Below are 16,936 nucleotides of genomic sequence, written 5' to 3'. Positions count from 1 at the left end.
GATTGGAGCCGCCGCATCAGCTGGGGCCGCGGCTGCCCCTTTAAAGCGACAGCAGCCACCGCCACCCCCGCGGGGACACCCCCGTGTCCCCTGTCCCCCCACCCCATCCCCTCCGCTACAGCCGCCCCTTGCAGCGCAGCATCCCCCGGGAGCGTCCCCTGGCATCCCGCTGGGGCGGGGAAACTGAGGCACGCACGGCCCCTGCACAACCTCATCAAAGCACCCCGAGGGGTTGTTTTTTTTGAGGTAAAGCCTCGCTTTGCTCGTAGAGTAACGTCCATTCCCCATAGAATGGGGTTTTTGGGGTGTTTTCCTGCTGTTTGGATGAAATGGGGATGCCCCACCTGGATGTGTTTAAGGCACATTTGGAGCGTTAATTGGGAGCATCCTCTGGATCCTGCTGTGGTGGGGGAAACTGAGGCACAAACTCCTTACCCCCTCCACAAACCCAGTAAAAAGACCCCAAGGCTTTTTGGGGTATAAAACCTCAGTTTGAGGTGTTGTGGAGTAACAGCTGTTTACTGAAAATGGGATTTTTGGGGAGTTCTGCCACTGTTTGGAGGAAATGGGGATCCCCCAGCTGGATGTATTTAAGGCAGATTTGGGGTTTGGGAGCACCCTCTGGATCCTGCTGTGGCAGGGGAAACTGAGGCACACATCCCTCACCCCCTCCACAAACCCAGTAAAAAGACACCATGGCTTTTTGGGGCATAAAAACCTCAGTTTGGGTTGTAGTAGAATAAGGTTGGTTTATTTAAAAACGGGATTTTGGGGTGTTCTCCTGCTGTTTGGAGGGAATGAGGATCCTCCACTGGGAAAGTGTTTAAGATACATTTGGTTATTGGGAGCACCCTCTGGATCTTGTTGTGGAGGGGGAAACTGAGGCACACAACCCCTCACCCCCTCCCAAAACCCAACAATAAGGCCTCAAGGTTTTTTGGAGCTTAAAACCCCAATTTGGGGCATCAAGAGGCAATATAAATCCTCACAAAAGCGGGGTTTGGGCATGTTTCTCCCAACTGTTCAGAGGAAATGGGGATCCCCCACTGGGATGGTGTTTAAGGAACATTTCCTTTCAGGAGAGGGGTCCCCCAAACCCCCTCAAGGCCGGGGATAGGGCCTGTGGGACACAGCCAGCCTCCAGCACCCTCCAAAATAAAGCAAAGCTTCATTATTTCACCCCCAGCTCTGCTTGGCTCTCCCTGATGCTGAGCGAGGGGGGATTTTATCATCCCAACACCCCCAGCCTCATCCAGGAGCTGGCTACCCCAAAATCCTCACCCTGGGCACCGAGGGGGCAAAGCTGGGGCAGCTCCAGCTGTCCGTGGAGGCTCTGTGCAGAGTCCCACACCTCCAGCACCGGGACAGGCTCTGTCCCTCGGCAGGAAAAGCCCCAGGAGGTGCTCGAAGAGGCTCACTGGGATGGTGACCACCCCCAAGACCCATTCCTGCCCTCAACCCTCCTGCAAACACCACCCAGAACGTCAGGGGCACCCCCTTCCACCACGCTAAAAGCAGAGCAGCACACCAGCTCTGAAGGGCACTGGGGGCACCCCCAGAACCCCGGGGGTTTTCATCCCAGCCCCTCTGGCTCCCCCAGCCCCTCCCAGCCACAGACATCCATGTGCTAACGTCTTGCACTTGTTTAGACTCAGCCCCGGTTGCCGTGCGCGGTAACTTCTTCCAGATGTGAGCAGCTCTTTGCGTAACGTCCCCGTGGCCACGTCCTGCCTTCATTTCATTTCAGAGCTTTTTTTCATTGGTTTTTTATTATTTCTATTTTATTTTTTTAGTGTTCTTTCTTGCTCTCAACCCTGCACTGCTCTACAGGAAAGAATTCCTGGCCAGTGCCACCAGAACATCGTCCCTGTCAGAAAGCTTTTTGTGAGATGAGTGTTTGGCCTGTCTGACATCTCTCCTACCCTGGAAACTTTTCTGAAAAGCTGCATAAGCTCCTGGAAATGCAGCCAGTGTTGGGGGTGAGGCTGAGATGAGGCTGCAGGTGGGAGACAGGGATTTCAGCTCTGCTCCAGGGCCCAAATCCCTGTGGCCTTCTTGTAGATGTGGCACCGGGGACCAGGGAGCTCCAGAACTCATGGCTGTGAAATGAAGGTCTGCAGGGGTGCTCAAAGCCCTGATGCCACTCTGAGGGGGTCGCCAAGAGGTCCTGGCTTTTGGGAAGAAGCTGAGCCCACCTCTCACATGGAGATCTGGTTTTTGCCAGGAGCAGTTTTCCTTCCTGATGAGGGAGAAGCTGTTCCTGCAGTGACCACCAGGACAAGAAGAAAAACCTCGGGAGGGGCACAAGCGATGATACACTTGGGTGAAAGCCTTAATTTGAGCACAGTGACCACAGCAATGTTCCTGAGAGACAAAACACAAGTGGTTTCTTGGCCACAACAACCCAGGGGCTATGTGGGGTTTTGCTGAAGCAACTTCCTGAAGCTCCCTGCAAATCCCACCCCAGCCAGTTTGGTGAGATCCCACCCAGCCTGGTTTGGGGGCCTTTGTTGTGTTGGTTAATGGGGCATGTGGGCGACTGACTCCTCCTTGGAGCTTCTTCAGCTGCTGGAATTTCTGACTGAGGGTAACTCCAAGCTCTTGGTGCCTTCATACCAAGTTCTGGAAGTTCTGGAACCTTCCTGGAAGGCTGTGGGCTGGGAAATGGCTCTGGCATACCTTGCACAGCATCAGTGACTGTGAAAAATGATGAAGAAAAGGTTAACAGGGTCCACAGAGGGATCTGAGAGTCCAGAGCTGAGTTCAGTTGCTGTTAGGGAACAGGTTCTCCAGGAAGGCAAAGTTCTGGAGAAGCTGGCAACAAGGAGCACATGGAGAGGAGTTGTTGTCACAGGAGAAGTGTTGGGTCTCCTTCCTGGGACTTTCCAGCAGTGTGATGGCCACAAAAGGGACATTTCCTGTAGCTTTACCTCTTCCTTTCTGTCCTCAGACCATGAGATGGAAACCACAAGGTCACAGAGGGGTCTTTAATGAAAGATCAGCCACAACAACCCAGAGGAAAATATTTAGGGAAACCAGGAGAGGTTCCTATTTCTTTGGTTTAACTGACAACTGATAATTCCATTTGCATTTCCATAGTTTCAGACTTCTCTGAAGGAAGTGTTGTCAAGGACAAGGGACAAGAAGAAAGCTGAGACCCTGTGAGAGCTCAGAGAGCTCTGGGTTTGTGAGGAACTGTGGAAGAACCTGGAGGTGTTCGTGTAGATGGGGCACCCAGGGACAGAGTTTGGTGGAGGATGTGGCAGTGCTTGGCAGTTCATGGTTGGACTTGATGGTCTTGAGGGTCTTTTCCAACCTAAATGATTCCGTGAAGAGCCAAGTGGACCTGGGATGACGAATTCCAAGGTGGAACCATGGCTCTGCCTGCCTGGGATTCCCTGCTTTTACAGCTGTGCTCTGCTGAGCATCTCCTGCAGGCTGGAATTCCCATGGAGAGGTGCTCCAGGAGATGGTGAGAGGAGGTTCTGTGGTGTCCACCCTTCCTGGGCAGAGCAGGAGGGAAGAGTCCCCCAGATTCCCTCGGGACACAGGATGGAGGCTGGGGACGTGGTCAGCCCTTTAGGGCCGTATCCTGGGCTTGGCCAGTGGTTTTCACTCAGCAGCTGATTTTCTAAGAAGGATCATGGAAAAGAAGGGATCAACTCAGGCCAAGGGAGGGAAAGAATAAAAAAATAGGGGAAGCAGGAACATTCCTGGAGGCTCTCTGGCCTCTCTCCCTCTAACCTCCTGAGAGGAGCAGGAGGAGGAGAGAGACAAAACAAAAGGCACAAGAAAAGAAGGAGCCAAAATAACACTAACACTAGGGTTGTGAGGTCCAAAGCAAGCAGTGCCGGGGCAGGCCCCTTCCCAAAATGCTGCCAGCTTTCGGAGGATCCGGGGGTCCTGCAGAAAACGCTGCCCTTTTATGGCCAGGCGAGGAGGGCCGAGCACGGGATCCTGCCCTACTAAGGGAAAACATCTCCTGCTCAGTGTTTGCAAGGAGAACACCCACAGTGAGTATAGACAAGCTCTCAAAGGACGACTGAAATACTGCTGCTTGTGTTGACCCCGATTCTTCTTTTCTCCTTTTTTTTTTTTTTCCTTCTTTGAGTTCTCACTTCTGCCTCCAAACTGGGGGATGGGGAGAGTAAAAAAAGAAAAAAAAAACATTTAAAAATAAAAGTAATGATCCAGGCAGGGCTGGCTGGGTCCAGGTGACATCCTCCCATCATGGGGTGGTTGGGTGGGGAGGTGGGTGAAGGGCCCTGAGCTGTTCCCATTCCTGCAGAGCAGCGGCTGTGCCGGTGTTTATCCCGCCCTGGGCCGGTGTTTATCCCGCCCTGGGCCCGTGTTTCTCCCACCCTGGGCTGTGGAAGGGCTGTGATCCAAGCAGGGAAGACGTTGTTACTCCACTCTCAAGCACGACGTCGTGTGCCAAGCCCATCCATCCTCCGCTGCGAATCCCGGCCGTGGCTGACCCAGAATCTTTCTGTCTGGGAGGGAACCACTGCCTCCCAAAGCTGCAAAAGCCACTCTATCCCATGGCAGGGAGAGGAATCCACGCTGCAAGTAAGACCCTGACTCATAGAAACCCCACTGAATTTGTATTTTCTGTATTTTTCACACACCCAAGAGTTTATCCACCCACGGGTATCTTCTTGATCCGGCAGCAGATTCTCAGAGGTGCTCATATTGGATTCTTGGCCTTTTTTTCTACCAATTTTGTAATCATCAGGTTTAATTTTATATTTGGTAACACCAATATTAGGAAGTTTTAACCTTTGAGTTAGCGCACAGCAACGAGAAGATCTAAGAATTAATGAAAAAATGCTTGGAGGAATTTGAATTTGGCTTGGTGGCCGGGTTTTGGTAGTGGGGGACCACAGGGGTGGCTTCTGTGAGAAGCTGCTGGAAGCCTCCCCCGTGTCCAGCAGAGCCAGTTCCAGCCAGCTCCAGGACTGACCCAGCGCTGGCCAAAGCCAAACCCATCAGAGATGGTGATGGCAGCACCTCTGGGGAAAACAGATTTGGGAAGTGGGAAAAGGCCCTGTGCAGCTGCAGCCAGAGAGAGGAGTGAGGATTTGTGAGAGGAACAGCCCTGCAGAGCCCCAGGTCAGCGCAGGAGGAGGGGCAGGAGCTGCTGCAGGAGCTGGAGCTGTGGTTCCCCTGAGGTTCCATGGTGCAGCCCATGGAGAGGCAGCGGTGCCCTGCAGCCCATGGATCACCTGCAGGACACAGAGGAGCCCATGCTGAAGCTGGGGGATGCTCAAAGCACCCACAGAGAGCCCACGCTGGAGCAGAACCCAGGCAGGACCTGTGGATCTGTTCCTGGCCCACACTGGAGCTGCATCCATCATAGCCCAGCTGTTGGACATCAAGGAGGACTTGTTGGGTACCAGAACTGGAGCCAGGTGAGGCTGTGCCGTGTCTCTTCACGCGGCCTGACTCAGCATGGCCTCAGTGTCTGCGCATCCTGGCTGTGCTGATATTGGCAGACATCGACTCGTTAGCAGTGAGACTCATTAGGACTGGGGCCTTGGGGGGTGTTTTCTTGGAATTCTAGAATGATTTGGGCTGGAAGGAGCCTTAAAGATCATTAATTTCCAACCTCCTGCCACAGGCAGGGACACCTTCCACTATCCCAGCCTGCCTCAAGCCTGGCCCCGGACTCCGACTTCCAGGGATGGGACAGGTGGGTCACCGAAATGTGTTACAAGTGAGGAGATCATGGAGCAGCTGCCATGACCCTGCTTTTGGAGCTTTGCTCATCCTTTTGGATGAGTTACAACAGAGCACTGCCAGGTCTTCATTTTGGGTGAAAAAGGGCTTATTTTGAGAGTTATTTAAGAGCAGGTTTTACGACCAAGGTCTGTGCTCTGTGTGCACTGAGCAAGCTGAGCCAAGCCAAGCAGCCCAAGCCAAGTTGTCCTCACTGCTGTTGTGTTGGAGGAACAACCTCTATTAACAACTTGACTTGGCAGTTTCAACATTTTGGGAAAAGAAATATTTTTATTCTCCCACCAGGCCTTTCTCTAGCCATTATTGGCTACTGCTTTCCTGCACGAACAATTTAACCCTTGTGATGCTCAGGGCACTGGACAAAAGCAAATTTAGTAAAATTTAACCTTTTTCTGATAAAGCACATGGATTTTATGATCTAGGTGGGCAAACCACAGGATTTTACTTTCTTTTTTTTTTTTAAAGCCCCTCATAATAGAATTAAAGAAAAGATGTTGTCACATGAGTGGAGTAAAGGTCCTTTTGTTTTTTGAAAACTGGTGAAAAAGACAGAAAGTGAGAGGTTTCAACTGTCATTTCTTGGGATGGAAATGAGTCCAGGGTTTTTCAACATCCTCATCCACAACCTGCAGGAGCAAGAGCAGCCTCATATCTCCATTTCTGGAGAGATCTTCTGTAGGGCATCAAGTGCCACACTGAGGGCAAGAAACTCCAAAAGGCACTTAAAAAAATGGAAAAGCTGAGAAGAAATTTCAAATAAGCTTTGGTGTAGGAATACATGAAGTAAAGCATCTGGAGAAAAAAAAGATTTGAACAATTCTCATGCTATGCCAAGGCTGGGACTCGCACCACGAGCTGAGATCTTGGACTGCCCCCAGAAATCACTGGCTCAGCGTGTGGCCAAGGAGTGTTCAAGGTGGCAGCTAAAAAGAGACAAGGAATTGTTATTTCTCAGCCTTCCCTGCACACATCCAATGCTCAAGGCATCACTTTGCTGCTCAAGGCATCACTTTGCTGCTGCAGGAAACCCTGATGCATCCTCGTTTCGATAACTCTGCAGCCCTGATCTTCAAGGGGAGCGTGGTGGTGTTGGAGAAGAAGAAAGAACAATTAAATGACCGCTGGGATGGGGCAGCTGCTTTACAAGGTGAGATGGCAGCTCAGGATTGGTCAGCCTGGAGAAGGGAAGGCTCTTGGGACTTTATGAGCCAGGGTCAGCAAATCCTGAGGGTGGTGAGGCCGGTGAATGGGAGATGATTGATCAAATTATAGAGATTGCAAAATCCTTTGGTTTGGGTTGGAAGGGACCTTAAAGCTCATCCCATTCCACCCCCTTGCCGTGGGCAGGGACACCTCCCACTGGACCAGGCTGCTCCAAACCTGGGCTTGGAGTGGTTACCTCCTTTTGCTGCTGGAGAAGACCAAAAGGTTCGATAAACTCACAGCAAAATGGGGCAGGTGCTGGACCAGTCTCCCAAAATGCAGCGAGATGCACTTGGATCACTGCACACCACCTGCAGACTTCATCCCTTAGGAGCAATAAACCTCATCCCTCATCCAAGACACATTCCAAAGGTGGATGAAGTAGTTCCTGCGTTATCTGGTGCAAAGTTAAGGATGGAATTCCTGTGACAGCTCCGAAGGGCGTTGGTGTCACCCCCGGCTTTGCCAGGTGTGGATCTGCACGGTCTGCCCAGCACGGGGCTGGCAGCTCAAAGGCAGCTTTGCATATCAAAGGAGAACGCAGTGAGGAGCAGCTTTTCATTAGTCAGGAAGTTATAAATTGATACCTTGATTGAAATAATTATCGAGAATTACAGGAAATACCCGGAGATGCATTTATATTCAAGAGAGTCTCCAGGGAGTTGGGGAAACTTTACCCTGAATAGGAGTTTCTGTTCTGGGACACAGCATTGCAAAATGATTCCCCACCTTTCAAACCCCCCATTATCAGTCCTGCCTTTTATCTGTTTTCTTAGAACAGATTCTTACTTTTTCTTCTTTAGATAATCCTGATTTTTAAGGCTGCTGTGGGAGTGCTGGAGTTATAAAGCAGATATATAGGAGCTGCAATAATTTCACAGCCCCTTCTTTCCCTCTGGCTTTTGGGTCCCTGGAATTACCCATCATAACAAGAGTACTCAGAGAAGATGTGGCTGCCCTTGGGTCCCTGGAAGTGTCCCAAGCCAGGTTGGATGGGGTTTGGAGCAGCCTGGGATAGTGGAAGATATCCCTGCTTATGGCAGGAGGTTTGAGTGGGATGATCTTTAAGATTCCTTCCAACCCAAACCATTCTGGGATTCTGTGAAAGACAAGAAACTATCTTACTCTGTAAATATTCATATACAGGAAACATCCAGTGAGTTTTCCTCCCCTGCCATGTTATAGAATGCCCCAAGGAAAAAAACCACAAAAACCAAAAAATAAAACCAAAACTTCCCCCCCCCAAAAAAAAAAACCAAAACAAAACAACAAACCAATAAACAAAAGAACCCCAACCAATCAAAAAAATCAAAATAAAAAAATCCAGGATGAAGATCACCCAGAAATAGTCTGATTTTTATTAGTGCCAGAACCCCCATTAACTACTGGTATATATATATGCTGAATATGAAATATCCAGTAGAGAAGATTCCCTGCCCATGGCAGGGGTGTAGGAGTAGATGAACTTTTAGGGTCCCTTCCAACACAAAGTTTTCCATAATTCTATGATCCTAAGGCCACAGGGGTGAAGTGAAGGCCTCCAAGAGGTGTCTCAGGGTAGAAATCTCAGCTTTTCAAGGATAAATTTACAGGGGGTTTTAGAAACAGCAAGACTCTGAGGATGGGCATGAAAAACAAGCCATGGGCACCTTCAGCCACGGTTTTCAGACCCAAATCCAGAAGCTGAAGTCAGAGAAGCTGAAGTTCAAATTAAATTAAGATGCCAGCCAGCCCCTGCTCACATCCCTGCAGCTCCAGCACATCTGGAAGAGGGAAGATGGCAGGGACAGATGACATAGAGCCGAAGGAAAGCAGTGCAGGAAAGAGGGAACATTGCTCACAGGAGTTATTTATGATCCGCCAGGAAAGCGAGGAGATACACAGCCTGGGACTCCCTGGGGATCTGTCCCAGGCCTGGTACTGCTCAAAATATTTTTTTAATAATTACTTGCATGAATAGAAAATCTGCTTCTTACAGCTGCAAATGATACCGAGCCGGGAGGGACTCGAAGCTCTTTGGAGGATGGGCTGGGACTTCAAAACAATCTTGACGCAGTAGAGAATTAGCCTGGAAAAAAAAAAACAACAAACTAGTCTGCAATTTGGGAGAAACAAAGGGAAAATGCTGCTTGTGTAAGAGGAGCTGGGCTGCAGAGCATGGCCTGGGAAGGGAATGGGGGAGCAGGGATGTGGCAGAGGCGTCACAGCCCTGCCTGGGATGAGCAGAACTCCTTATTCTGAGGGAAAAGCAGCAAACCATAGGCAAGGGCAGGTGAGTGTTGCCTGCAGGACACACAGAGTGGTAATTTAGGTCCTTGTGGCTCCATGGATCCTCACAGCAGTGGGTTGTCTGCACAGATATGAGGATTTGGGGGGGTTGTGGGCTGGTGGTGGATCCAGGCTGGTGGTCCAGGGGTTGGTCAATCACAGAAGCTGGAAAAAGAAATCAAAACAAACTCACCCAAACTACAAAACCCCCTCAAACTCTCCCAAAATAATCAAAGGACTTGAAGTTATTTATTGCAGAGAAGACCAGATTTGGACAAGAGCTACCTTGCTACCTTAGACCTTTTACAAATATTTAAGGCAGTCTGTTCCCTTATATTTGAATATTTACAGGGGCCTGGAAGGACAGGACAAGGGGGAATGGATTCACACTGCCAGAGGGCAGGGTTAGATGGGATGCTGGGGAGGAATTCTTCCCTGTGAGGGTGCTGAGGGGTTGGAATAGAATTCCCAGAGGAGCTGTGGCTGCCCCTGGATCCCTGGAAGTGCTCAAGGCCAGGTTGGACAGGGCTTGGAGCAGCCTGGGATAGTGGAAGGTGTCCCTGCCATGGCAGGGGGTGGAAGTGGCTGAGCTTTAAGGTCCTTTCCAACACAAACCATTCTGAGATTCTCTGATTTTATTAGAAGGAAACGAGTTGTTCTCTTCCTCTCTGTGACCACAAGTGATGGGCTTATGCAACAGAAAAGGAACTTTAATTTATAGACAACAACAACAACAACAACAACAACAACAACAACAACAACAACAACAACAAAAGAGGGGGGTTTGTCTTGGTTTGGTTTTTGGGTTTTTGTTTGGTTTTGTTTTTGTAGAGTGCGTAGTTCAGGCATTTTTGGTTTTGGCAGTCGAAGTGCTCATTATCAGCCCCGAAAATTTTTTGTAGATTGGCTGGATAAGAGCTGCTGTGATTTATACAGCTGGAGTTGATCCTGACTCTGCAAAGGAGGAAACTGTGCAGAGCTGAAAAGGTCCCTTTTTGCCATGTTCTCTGGCACAAACTCCTTGTGAAAGGTGTCAGCTCAGAGCTATTCATGGAAATGAAAGATGAGCATGGAATCTGCAGCTTCCTGCAGAAAGTCAGTAGGAAATCCATTGCTAAAGCTGGATTTCTCCATCAATATGTGGGTTTTGTTACAGGGCGGTTTTGATAAAACAAATTTTTTTTTTTTCTTTGTTTTCCCTCCTGGTTTAATAGAAGAAAGGTGTATTGCTACACTCCTGAAATCAAAAATCACACCAGAGACACAGCCAGGCAGCCTGGGTTTGAGATGATGTGAGCTCATATTCCCAGATTCCCCACTGTTGACCAAATTTTCCTTAGACAGCTTCACTTCTGTAATAACCAATCCTGCCAAGCCCAGACGAGAATCACATCTTCACAGGAATGTGTGAGCTCCCAGGAGCAGAGAACTGTCCCAGATGACATTTGGTGGCACAGAGAAACCAATGTGCACCTCAAAGTCTCTGGAAAGGCTCCCACTCACCAGCCCTGCTTCCCACAGATGAGAAAATCGAGTCCTTGGCATCCTCCCTCTCTCTTGGGTTTTTTTTTTTACAATTTTTCATTTTTAAAACAAACAATTGTTTGTCACAAGGGAAAGATCTGATCTTTGAAGAAGGGAGAGGTAATGCCCAGAGTCTAGAGACCATGGGCTGAGGATGATTCCTATTTAGCCAGAGCTGAAGAACCTGTAGGTCTGCATGGAATAGGAGATTTCTGACATGTCCCCTAAAACCATCACAGAATGGTTTGTGTTGGAAAGGACCTAAAAGCTCATCCAGTTCCACCTCCTGCCATGGCATGGACACCTTCCACTATCCCAGGCTGCTCCAAGCTCTGTCCAACCTCGCCTTGGACACTTCCAGGGACCCAGTGACAATCACAGATTCTCTGGGAAACTTTTTCCAGGTCCTCAGCACTTCACAGAGAAGCCTTTATTCCTAATATCCAATCCAAACCTATTCTCTCTCAGTTTGAAGCCATTCCCCCTTGTGCTGTCACTCCAGGCTCTTGAAAAGTCTCTCCATAATTTCCTGCAGCTCCTCCAGGCACGGGGAGGCCACAATGAGTTCACTCTGGAGGTTCTCTCCTCCAGGCTGAACAATCCCAGCCCTCGCAGCCTGTCCCGGGTGCCACTCAGGGAGCAGCAGCTGCTCTGTGCCGGTGACACCGGGTGACACCAGCGGCTGGAGGGACACCCCTGATCACAGGACACCACAGGGACTGATCTGTCCCTTCAGGGGAGGGAATAAGGAAAATGAAGTGATGGGGAGTATAATTATATAAAATTGACATTGCTTCACTAGGTTGGTTGTTTAATCTTTCTTTATGCTGAAACATGCGTCCCTCTCAATGGAACAGGTTTGTTCTCATTCTTTCTCCAGTTTCCTGCTTCTGGAGGCCCACAAAGCCCTGCTGATTCATTCATCTCACATTCCCAAGAGCCCGGTGTTTCTTTTGGAAGTGCAGCAATCCTTGCCCTCTCCCCCTTCATGAGCACATTCCCAAACCTCCTCATGCTTTTTCATTTGCCAAAATTCACTGGGGTTAAGTTGCTGCCCAAGTGGGTGGCCAAGGCACCAAGGAGAGTGGAAGGATGTTCCTCATCCTCCCTCACAGGGTGCACCATGAGCTGGAAGGAAAAGCAGCTCCAAGAGGGAGGGTTCCTCCTGTCTGAAGGAATTAATTAAGGAATTTTGCAGCCTGAGGCCAGGACTGGGACATAACGGCAGAGTGGGAGCTACAAGTGTTCACAAGCTGTGTTGAGCTCAGAACTCTCCGTGTCAGAGTCACAGAATCCTTAAGGTTGGAAAAGAGCTCCAAGATCCAGTCCTGCCATAACCCCAGCACTGCATGTTCACCACAAACCCTGTCCCCAAGTGCCACATCCACACGTTTTCTGAGTGCTTCCAGGGATGGTGATTCCACCACTGCTCTGGGGAGTCTCTTCCAATGCCTGAGCAGCCTTTCTATGAAGCAATTTTTCCTGATATCAAATCCAAACCTCCCTGGCACAGCTTGAAGCCATTTCCTCTCATCCTGACGCTGTTTCCTGGTGGCAGAGCCTGAAGTGGCTGTTCCCTCCTGTCAGGGAGTTGTGCAGAGCCACAAGGTTCCCCCAGAGCCTCCTTTTCTCCAGGCTGAGCCCCTCTCCCAGCTCCCTCATCCCTTTCCCAGCTCTGTTCCCTTCTCTGGACACGCTCCTGCCCCTCAATATTTCTTGTAGTGAGGGGCCCAACATTGCACACAAAATTCCAGGTGCAAAGTCAGAGAACCCCTGGGCTAAGGACATCACTTTCCTATTACTGCAAGGACAGATACACAGCAGAAATATCAATTAATCCCAAATAAATGCCAATCTCTTCTTTGTGCATCCACCATGCAGGAATTTATTACCTTCATTAAAAATCCTCCCCAAACCTGCCACAGGCCCTCTGATTTCACTCATGCAATCCCATCCATTCCCCAGGAATCACACAGATATGATGAAATTCAAGCCTGGGTCCCTTTAATTGTTCAGATGATTTGTAAGCAGTTTTAATGTACCAGGTGGAAAATCATTCCTATTTCACCACCACCTAAAAAAGAATTATTTTCATGGATGTGAAGCAGGGGTGGGGCAGAGCTTGATCTCCCCCCGATTTAAATCCCAGGCAGCATTCCGTGTGGGAATGACACCAGATGGGATTCCAGGCTGCAGCTCAAGGTCATCCAAACACTCTGCTCTGCTCTGAACTGGGATCATCAGGAACCACACAAAGCCAGAAGAGAAATTTAATGCAATGCCACAGACCCAGAGATCCCTGTGAAGAGCATTGGGAACGCTCCTTCTCCTCAAGGACACAAGTAGCCCTTGTTTGGAAGTGATAGAGTGGGAAGGAAATCTCTTGGCACAGAGATATCGCAGGGAAAGTGTGTTTATGCTGTGGCTTTGTAAATCTGTGATTTGTAAGTAGTTGTTGGAGAGACAGATGGTTCATTTAATATTGTCTTATTTGAGACAAGGCACTCACCTGCAGCTGGAGACAGAGCCACTCCACAAGATCCTGTGGATAACCTATTCCCAAAACAACCCCAGACCTGCACACCAAACCTTGCTTAGAACTTTTTTTTTTTTCTTTTGGATGAACTCACTCCTAATTGAGCACTAATTTCACTTCATTACAGGATTTCAGACCTGTTTCAATCCTGAGCAGTCTGTGCCTGGGTGTCACCACTCTATTTTTACCCAGCACTGCTCCAGCTCCGCTGCTGCAGCCAGCTCAAGGGGACAGTGTGACCTCCAGAGCAGCAGCACCTGAGAGCAGCCCTGAGACCCCCAGGATTGACTCCTGCAGGGAATATGGCTCTGGAAGCATCAAAAACTCTGTGTTCTTAAAAGAAAGGTTGGTGACTACTTAAAACACTGTTAGGGAGGGGATTCTGCCCCTTCACCCCACCCTGCTGTGCTGTGTCCAGCTCTGGGGTCACCGGCACAGGAGGGACCTGGAGCTGCAGGAGCGGCTCCAGACGAGGCCATGGGGATGTTCCAAGGGCTGGAGCCCCTCTGCTCTGGAGCCAGGCTGGGACAGCTGGGGGTGCTCACCTGGAGAAGGCTCACAGAGCCCCTTCCAGGGCCTAAAAGGGCTCCAGGAGGGCTGGAGAGACAAGGGACGGAGGGACAGGACACACAATGGCTTCAAACTGAGAGAGGACTGGATTAAATGAGACAATGGGAAGAAATTCCCGATTTTCTCTGCAATGGCACAAGTCTCCTAGGGAAGCTGTGGCTGCCCCTGGATCTCTGGCACTGTCCAAGGCCAGGCTGGATGGGGCTTGGAGCAACCTGGGATGGTGGAAGATGTCCCTGCCCGTGGCAGGAGGTGGCACTGGATGGGCTTTAAGGTCCCTTTTAAGGTCCCTTCCAAGGTCCCTTCCAACCCAGCCACTGTGTGACAATCTGGTTTATGCTGCCCTGTGACACAAGAGCTTGCCCCACACTCACTGTTTCATCTGCTCTGTGGTGGTGCCACTCCCCCTCCAAAGCCGTGCCAGGTTCTCCAGATCACACTGAAGACTTTACCAAACACCAAGGAACCACCTTCCCTCATCTTTTTTACCTCAGACCGAGGCAATTCCTCCTTCCCTCCTGCCAAAGCAAGTATTTCCACTGAAATCCAGTTTCTGTGCAACAGAAGGTCTGAAAGCCTCATGGATCAGTCTGCAAGCCATGGACTAAGAGCACTTTTCCAATATGCTGAGGAAATGATCTGGGAATGTGTATTTGGGAAAGAAGATTTAGCAGAGTGGATAAACTCAGCCCATTCCCAGATTTCCATGGAGAGCTGTTGTTTCTTTTCACCATGGAGAGGAACCTTTTATAGATCTCGAGGAAATGGCGAGACCTCAAATCACTTGGAAATTTCAAAATATTTGTTCCTCCAATGACTATTATGTAAACCCAGAGTCCTGCTGAGGAATCGTTCCCCTGTGTAGGTCAGGAAAAGGAAAAGCAACTTTGTGTCTGAGTCTTGCAAGGGACAAAAGCGGATTCTGAAAGTGTATTTTTAATTTTCCTGCCTGTTTCCTTCAAGCAGCACCATGGATTTTTCCAGATGTAGAGAAAACAGCATTTGCAGATATGTACAAAAGTTTATTTTACAAACAGCAACTACTTTGGAATAACAAAATTGCAAAAACATAGAGCAGCGTTAGAAAACCAGCTCAGGGGGATGTTTTCTATCTGAAGCACAATTTAACAGACTTCACTAAGTAAAAATACCCCCAACCCTTCCCTCAACCCCTCCCCAACCATTCTCTACCTGATGGAATTTCTTTATAAACCCTTTGACTAAAGACATGAAAGACTTTAGTGACAGTGCAGTAATTTTTTGATAACTACAGTTAATTGCTTGACCATATTTCTATTACCTTTTCCTGCCCTTAAGAAGTCAAATCAGATCTGAAATATGATAAAAATCTGATCCTGGAGCAATTTTTTCACTAACAGGTATTGAATAGTAATGGTTATATTTGTATATTTTGTAACACCATGAACCCTCTAGTTCTATTTTCTTAGGGAAAAAAACAAGTTGCAGTTGTACTGCAAATGATGAAACTACAACAAATATCTCTGAAATATTTGTTCAGGACTCTGAGGTGGCTGTTGCTGTTAGAAACACGTCTGTAAATGTATCCTGACTTGGGTATTAAATGTATTCAATGCTAAAAGGTGTAAGAAGTTCAGCAAAGGCTGGAAAGGTTGTGTGCACACACTTTTGTCACTAAACTCTAATGTAAGAAAGGAGTAAGAGCAGAGTTTTGGGTACTTCTAGAAAAGTGAAAAACCCTCCATGGCCAATTCAGTTTCAGTGCTGTGGGTGGACAGAAATGCAGGAAATCATCAACATCTTCCTTTGAACTTGCTTATCATGTTTCGTAAGTGTACCAAAAATTTATCAAATTTGGGGGAGCTTAATTCAATCAAAGAGAAAAGGAATTGATGCCTCAATTACCGCTTTTAATTTTCAAACCTACTGGGTCCTGATGAGATTAAGGAAAATAATTTCCAATATTTGAGGAAATGAAAGCATCTCCAGATATTACAGAAAGTCAGTAATGGAAACTGTTATGGTACAACAGTGCTTGTTAGCTCTTACCAAACCATGTTTTGTTTTTTGTCACTACAGACCCCAATTTGCAGGTTACATTATAAAAATTTAAAAATCTGCCTCTCAGTACACAACTTTCTAAAGCCCCCCCCCCAAAAAAAATTCACAGATTGATTTAAATTGATTATTTAAAATAATCAGATTATTGCACAAATTACTTAATGGTCTCCAGCTTGAATCTATTTTTTTTATTGTTTTGCAAACCATCTACCTGTAACCTAAGAGTAATTTTCAGTACTAAATTTTACTTTGAAAGTATTGTCCGTGCTTTTTATGAGGCATCCCAGTATTTTTATAGTCCTGCTTTACCAAGATATAGTTCAATATCTGCAATATCAGTATCTGATATTCCCTATGGTGAATGGGATACAGAACTTTTATAAAGAATGTTTTATAAAGGAACCTTAATGTCTGGTTTTCTCAAAAAATGATCATCATGTCAGTTTTTGAAAGAGTGCTTTGGACAAATTCATGATACACTGATGGTTTACAACATTCAAAATGTGTTGAAGGATGCCAAGCACGGTAATAGGAACTGAAATCAAAGTCAGGAAGTGTTTAGAAACACTTTTTTTGTCTCTGAAGGACACTGCTGTTTATCACAAAATTCCTCTTTTAAACATAAAAAGTTTAGACAAGTTGGATATTAAGCTCCAAACTCATTCATCACACTTTTGCTCACTGCTTGTCAGTTTGACAATTCCCACTGTGCATCAGTGTGAACATCAGCTCACCTTTTCCAGCAGAATTCCGGAACATCACAGTTCAGGAGGGATTAAGACAGAGTGGCAGGCTTTGTTTTCCTCGCCTATATCCTGTATAGAATGCAATAATCAACAATCAAGACAGCATGGAAACGGCTTCCAGCAATAAAAAAAACATTTTCATCAACTAGAAATGGCAGCCTTTTTAAGAAATTGACTTCACAGTTTAATAGTTGCTAGCACATCTTTCCTAAGGTGTTTATAAACAGACTTGAAGACAGTCCTGACTGCTGCACCCAAAAAGTGGCAGCAGCAATTCACCTAAGTGTCATTCATGGCTTGGAAAAGCTGA

Source organism: Pseudopodoces humilis, chromosome 1, assembly GCF_049639895.1.
Source record: "Pseudopodoces humilis isolate 2021_Gansu_Grassland_sample_001 chromosome 1, ASM4963989v1, whole genome shotgun sequence".
NCBI lineage: Eukaryota > Metazoa > Chordata > Aves > Passeriformes > Paridae > Pseudopodoces > Pseudopodoces humilis.
Note: the sequence above shows the minus strand (reverse complement) of the source record.